At 59.4% G+C, this 6279-nt stretch overlaps 1 long non-coding RNA gene across 1 annotated transcript in view; it reads left to right on the top strand.

Moving 5' to 3' along the window:
* The first annotated feature begins 1183 nt into the window (after positions 1-1183).
* LOC116453051 overlaps positions 1184-6279 on the top strand; it is a 6061-nt gene continuing 965 nt past the window's right edge. Inside the window, exons 1-2 of the long non-coding RNA XR_004243662.1 lie at positions 1184-1475; positions 5600-5667. This is a non-coding gene — a long non-coding RNA (uncharacterized LOC116453051). The remainder of the gene's footprint in view (positions 1476-5599; positions 5668-6279) is intronic.

Raw genomic sequence — 6279 nt, forward strand, 5'->3', positions numbered from 1 at the left:
GTTTCAATAAAATAAACCTGCAAGAGCTCCCATTACTTCACAATTGCCCTGCAGATCCTTGTTAACTTTCTATAAATAATCCCGAGGAACTCCCGGCCAACAGCTGGAGTGCCAGGGACACTCCTGAGGGATGAGAGGGACCGCTAAGCTGCACTCACCGTGGGGCTGCTGCCAGCGAAAGCCTCGCCTCTCAGCGGCTTTCAGAGCACGGTGGCACCGCTCTGCAGTCCCTGTGGGTGGGAACCAGCACAGAAAATCCCTCACGCCCTGCCCCCGGCACAGCAAACCCTTCTCCACACACCCCGACCCCGAAGCTCTTCGCCAGCTCCAATCTCCCGAACATGGCTTCTCTCAGGGATGAGGGCATGGGGATGCTTTTGGGGCCCAGCCTTGGGGGTTCTTGTGGCTTACCCAGAGGGGAGGGATGCGCAGCATCTCTGCAAGCCAAATCAGCCCACGGAGGGACACGAAACGTTTGGGAAGCATCCCGAGGCTGCAGTCAGGACAGGCAGAGCGGTTCCGCGCAGCCTCCTGCTTTCCCCAGTCATTAGCATGCGAATGGCCTCGTTATGTGCTCCCTATTCCTGTTCCCATCCTGGCACCAGAGCCGGGAATGAGAGTTTTGATTACTCATCTGCTCCGCGCAGGCAGCAGCCGGCACAGCTCTGCTGCCATCGTCCTGAGCCGGGGGCTCCCGGGCACGGGGCTGGTTGCCAGCCTGTGCCATGCCGGACCTTCATCCCAGCAGGAATGTGGCCCATCCCGGTTCTCCAGAAGCCCCGATGCCCCGGGGGAGCCGGGGTGGCACCTGCCCCTAGTTACCTGTGCTGGCTGTGGGGCAGCAGCACCGCGGCAAAGGGCACATCCCGGGGATGTCCTGGCACAGCCTCACCGGGCTGGGCTCCGGACACCTGCACAGGTGACGTGTGTGTGTGTGTGTGTTTGTGTGCTCATGTGAGGGATTTTGGCACGGCTGGGAGGCTGGAGGCAGCCCCTTGCCTCAGACACCGCCCGGCGCTGGGTTTGATGTGACTGAAGCCCACTAAATACACGGTGTCAGGTGTAATTGCACGGTACCAGCAGCGCGCCGGGAGGAAGTGGCGAACACATTGGCATGGTTACGGAACACCCGGGGGAGTCTCAAATACAGGTTTGTTGGTATCGGATCGGAGGGAATGAAGCCAAGTCTGACTGTTGAGGAAAACAAGTGGATGTGCTGTAGACTCGTTATTCATCTCTGCTTCTGGAGCTCTTGGATCAAATAACAGGCTCCTCTTCCATTGTAACGGAGCCTGCTATCTCCTGGAGCCTTCCCTCTCCCCGGAGCCTCGCCGGGGCTGCGGGAATGGTGGGAGCAGCAAACCGGAGGCGGGAGCAGGGAGATGCCATCCCTGGGCAGAGTGGCCCCGCCTGCCCTGCCTCATCCCGCCTGCTCCACTCCTCAGCTCTCCTCTCGTTCGGGAAAGCAGCCACAGGTGGGTATGGGCCCGTTGTGCCAGGCACTGCTAGAATCCTTGGGAGGGATCCAGGAAAAACTAGGGATGGATGCAGCTCCTGGCGGCTCAGGCTGGTCTTTGGTGCTTTTTCCAAGCTCTAGCCATGACTGAGTGATTGGAAGAGCCAGGAGAGGAGCCAGGAGCAGAGACAGAAGCACCCACCTCACCATGAGCATCCTCCAGTGAGCTCCTGATTCCCCTTTCCTGGGAAGCACCGGCAGGCAGCAGCCCTTTGGAGCCAGTCTCACTGGAGCTGCTGATTTGGGGCTGGTGCCGGGGACACTGAGGCAGAGGGGATCTGCTTTGCCCATCCATGGAGCCGGCCCCGGTTCCAACAGGTGCCACGGCATTCCTGGCTGCTCACAAAGCTGCCATCTGGCTGGTACAGGGCTCCCATTAAAATGGAGCTGGGGCTCCCTAAGTGAAATATTGATGAAGAAGGCCTGAAGCGAGGAATGGAGTCACCTGACTGTATTTCCTTCCCATTTTTAATAGCCCACCGCTTCATGCCACGAAGGCTAAAGTGGGTTATTTGGCTCCGGATGAAAATGATTCCAACTGGGGAGGGAGCCTGTCATTTGCATCTTGAATAAATAGGTTCTAACAAGAAGAGATCTGTTTAATGGAGAGATTTGGGGAATTCAGCCTGAATCCTGCCTGACTTGAGGTCCTGAGACAATAATTGGGATGAGCAGACTAAAGCCGAGAGCTCTTCATGGGACCAGACAGCATATGAGGGCTTCAGCAGAAATTGAACCATACAACTCTGTCAGTGCAGCTGGAATGGGAAATGGGATGTTTATAGGCCTGGGAATTGGTGCTCCCTGCACAAATTGTGCATTGTGTATAATTATCTGGCCTGCCTTGGAATGAGGGTGGTGGAAATTAAGAGACATGATCCCACTGAGCAGGGATTGCCCTGCTCAGCGCAGCACGGGCTCAGCTCCTCCCCAGTTACCGGGCAAAGGCAGAGCCAGGGGGGTCCTCTTGGGAAAACACCAAATGTGGGGGCTCCACAATGTCCCATGTGTCCCTCTCTGGGGATGGGGACCCTCCTGGGAGCCATTCCAGTGCTTCCAGGAGAGCCTTGTGCCATCACCCGGTGCCATCACCCTGTGCACCCTGGACATGTTGGGGTCCCTGAAAGATGCTGCTGGTGAAGAACAGGAAACGGGTCCTGTTCCTCCTCCTCCCCTGTGGCCGTGGCCAAGGAGCTGGAGGCAGAGTGGGAGTAAACAGGAGAAACAGCTGGAAATGGAGACCTTTGGTCCTGGGTGAAGGGAAGAGTGGGAGCTCCCACGGGAATGTGGGGACTTGGTGGTGCCGTGACCCGGGGCTGGGCTGTGCTGGGAACGCAGCTGAGGGACTACAGCTCCCACAAGGCTCCCTGGCAGCACAGCCCCTGCAGAATGCTTCCATTTTTGGCTGTAGCATTTTGGCTTTGGAACAAAAACTGTGCTTTTTGATTCAAAGTGAAGCATTTAAAGCACAAACTGCTGCTATTTGCAAATAAAAAGGTAAAAAAGCCTCTGTTAGAAAACAGTGGGTGCAATGATTGTCAGCGGCTCCAAAACAGATCATATTCCTGCTCAAATTGCTGCTGCAGGTTGACGAGGAAGGATGGGGATGTGTGGGATGAGGAGATTAATGAGAACTTAATTTTTAAGGCTGTTTTAAAGCGGGCTGGAGGAGCTGTGGGAGCCAGAACCTCCTGGCAGAGCAGGGCTGGTGCTGAGCTGGGCTGGGTGCTGAGCAGGGCTGGGTGCTGAGCTGGGTGCTGAGCTGGGCTGGGTGCTGAGCAGGGCTGGGTGCTGAGCTGGGTGCTGAGCTGGGCTGGGTGCTGAGCTGGGTGCTGAGCGGGGCTGGGTGCTGAGCAGGGCTGGTGCTGGGCAGGGCTGGGTGCTGAGCTGGGCTGGATGCTGAGCAGGGCTGGGTGCTGAGCTGGGTGCTGAGCTGGGCTGGGTGCTGAGCGGGGCTGGGTGCTGAGCTGGGCTGGGTGCTGAGCGGGGCTGGGTGCTGAGCGGGGCTGGGTGCTGAGCTGGGCTGGGTGCTGAGCTCGGCTGGGTGCTGAGCTGGGCTGGGTGCTGAGCAGGACTGGGTGCTGAGCAGGGCTGGTGCTGAGCAGGCCTGGGTGCTGAGCAGGGCTGGGTGCTGAGCTCGGCTGGGTGCTGAGCTGGGCTGGGTGCTGATCAGGACTGGGTGCTGAGCAGGGCTGGTGCTGAGCAGGCCTGGGTGCTGAGCAGGGCTGGGTGCTGAGCAGGGCTGGTGCTGAGCTGGGCTGGTGCTGATCAGGACTGGGTGCTGAGCTGGGCTGGGTGCTGAGCAGGGCTGGGTGCTGAGCTCGGCTGGGTGCTGAGCTGGGCTGGTGCTGAGCGGGGCTGGGTGCTGAGCGGGGCTGGGTGCTGGGCTGGGTGCTGAGCGGGGCTGGGTGCTGATCAGGACTGGGTGCTGAGCTGGGCTGGTGCTGAGCTGGGCTGGGTGCTGAGCGGGGCTGGGTGCTGAGCAGGGCTGGGTGCTGATCAGGACTGGGTGCTGAGCGGGGCTGGGTGCTGAGCGGGGCTGGGTGCTGAGCAGGACTGGGTGCTGAGCTGGGCTGGGTGCTGAGCGGGGCTGGGTGCTGAGCAGGGCTGGTGCTGAGCAGGGCTGGGTGCTGAGCTGGGCTGGGTGCTGAGCGGGGCTGGGTGCTGAGCTGGGCTGGTGCTGAGCTGGGCTGGTGCTGAGCAGGGCTGGGTGCTGAGCGGGGCTGGGTGCTGGGCTGGGTGCTGGGCTGGGTGCTGAGCGGGGCTGGGTGCTGAGCTGGGTGCTGGGCTGGGTGCTGAGCTGAGCTGGGTGCTGGGCTGGGTGCTGAGCTGGGCTGGGTGCTGAGCTGGGCTGGTGCTGAGCTGGGCTGGGTGCTGAGCTGAGCTGGGTGCTGAGCTGGGTGCTGAGCTGAGCTGGGTGCTGGGCTGGGTGCTGAGCTGGGCTGGGTGCTGAGCGGGGCTGGGTGCTGAGCTGGGTGCTGGGCTGGGTGCTGAGCTGAGCTGGGTGCTGGGCTGGGTGCTGAGCTGGGCTGGGTGCTGAGCAGGGCTGGTGCTGAGCAGGGCTGGGTGCTGCCCTGGCTGCCGAGTGCTGCCATTCTCCACAGGCGAGTGCAGCAGTGCAGGAACAGCTCCGGAGATGTTCCGCTCCCCCTGTCAATGTGTACTTGGGGAGTCCTTAATCCACGGGTCGCTGACGTGATAAACAATAATGTCTCTTTTGGAGCTGTTACGACTTATCATGTTAATGGGCACTTAGGGAGCCTTTAATTGGTGATTTGTGCATGCACTGTCACAAAATTTTAAAACACATTTACCGTCATTTCTGGGGTGTTTTAGAAGCACCAGTTCACTACACTGAGAGATGAACAAGCAAACCCACCTCGAGTCCCCTGCCCTGCCTGCTCGCCCGCGGCATCAGGCTCCATCTCAGGAAAGGGCTCTTGTGCCTTTGTAAAACCAAAGGTAGTGGCACCAAGAAGTTCCTCTTGCCAAGCTGCTTTGGCAGGGAGCCTGGCAGGTCCCGGGAGGTCACTCACTGTGATTTGCCTCTCCAGCAGCAAACTGGTCCTGCAAAGGATTCCCTGTGGTGTCAGGAGCACAGGTTAAAAAGTCATAATGCCAAGAGCTCTACAAACATCCATCCCAAAGATCTCATCCCTCAGATTTGGGGTCGAATAGCAAGCTAAAGAAACATTCCTTACTACTGGGAACTGTCTCTGCTCTGCCCACCCCGGGGCAAAGGGCTGAACTGGGGAACAGTTCCTGCTCTTGCACTGGGCTCACTGGTGAGCTGAGCCACCTGTGGCAGCGCAGATGCCAGAACTGAGGGTTCACCCTCAGGAGCAGCTCACCCTCATGGGGACATTCACCCCACAGACACCAGATCCCACTCCAAGGCCCACGGGGGGTGTGTTTGTGGCACCCCCAGCACCTGCCAGGACCGCGGGTGCCGCTCCCAGGGTGGGGAGCGCCAGCGCCGGGAGAAGCCGTAATTAACGGCACCTGTCAGGGCTGTCAAGTTCTTCGTCATTAGGAATAAAGCATGTCAATGCCTAATTAAAATTCTGCTGATTTTTGAAGCAGTGCTTCCTAACGAGAGCTCCCGTCTGCAGCGATGGATCCGCTCAGCCCGGTGCCCTCGCTGTCTCCAGGTGAGTTCATGTCTCACTCTTCCCAGCTCTATTTTTCCCCTACCTCTCCTCCCAGCCCGGCTCGTTCCAGGAGCGGATTGAGCCAGAGGACTGTAACTGATGGAGTTTCCATAGCAATGCTCTTCGTCACCGCTGTGCCATTTCCAGCTCTGCCTCCAGCAGTTCATACTCTGCTTTCTGTTGATGCAAGGAGCTGACTGCGAGCAGCCTGGAGAGCTGCTGGCACCCAGAGCCTGGCAGAGCTGGGGTGGGCACTGCCTCACCAGCCACCAACACCCAGGAATACATCCTGGTGCTCTCTAAGCCTGCTGCTCTCTCAACCTGCAAGGAAACATCCAGAACAGAAGAATGGAATCCATCACCTGGGGCTCAGCACTGACCCCGCTGCAGTCCCTGCGAGGAGCTGGCCCTGGGGGTCACCCCTTTGTTCCCATTCCCTCTGGCAGGTGGGGAGGGGGGATCAGGAGCCGCTCCAAGGGGTCCCTTACACGTGTTGCGTGCCACACGTGCTCAGCTGAATGAGCTGGAATGAACAGGGGCTTCCAGGGAATGCTGAGTGCTGGATGTTGTCCTGCCAACGTGAGCTCGTTCGACTGAGCATCATTTGGCAGG

Source organism: Corvus moneduloides, chromosome 18 (genome assembly GCF_009650955.1).
Source record: "Corvus moneduloides isolate bCorMon1 chromosome 18, bCorMon1.pri, whole genome shotgun sequence".
Lineage (NCBI taxonomy): Eukaryota > Metazoa > Chordata > Aves > Passeriformes > Corvidae > Corvus > Corvus moneduloides.